This window comes from Lathyrus oleraceus, chromosome 1 (genome assembly GCF_024323335.1).
Source record: "Lathyrus oleraceus cultivar Zhongwan6 chromosome 1, CAAS_Psat_ZW6_1.0, whole genome shotgun sequence".
In the NCBI taxonomy this organism is placed as follows: Eukaryota; Viridiplantae; Streptophyta; class Magnoliopsida; order Fabales; family Fabaceae; genus Lathyrus; species Lathyrus oleraceus.
The window spans coordinates 402,087,649-402,088,306 of NC_066579.1; positions in this window are offsets into that span (position 1 = coordinate 402,087,649).

Sequence of the window (658 nt, forward strand, 5' to 3'; positions counted from 1 at the left end):
TTTATAAATTTGTTCTTCAAAATAAATATTGTTAGAACACAATGAAGACCTTCGATAAAGAAGTATTGTTTTCAATTGATTAATAATTGTATTCAACACAAAAATTTCACTCGAATGTTTTAAATGGTGAAAATTAAATCCACCACAACTCGCATCGTAATCATATCACTTCCACAATTCAAAATATTCATACATTCTCGCATCATAATTGTTTGATATATCTTTATAACAATATTTTTCAATTGAGTTGTTCTCTATCTCGAATCTCATTATGGTAACTTTTTTTCCCTATCCTCTAACCTAAACGACACAAACGGCTTCCAAAACAACATCATTGTCACATATCATCTTCCTTTTTGTGAAAGTTATTGTTTCTTTAAAGCGTTTTGACCAGTAATTCTTTAGTATATGTCATTGTAGTTCTCGGGGATTTAGAAAAGGCTATGTCGTTTCTCGATAGTTTGTTGTTCTTGGTGGATTCCGAGTTTATTGAATATCGCTATAAGGTTGGGATTTTGTAAGGTTTAGAAATAAGATGAGAAATAGTGAGTTTATTGATATTGGTTGTGGTGGTAACAGAAAATAAGATGAGAAATAGTGAATCTGAAGGTTTAGGTTTGGACAAATATTGTTATGTTATGGAATCATAATTGATTGG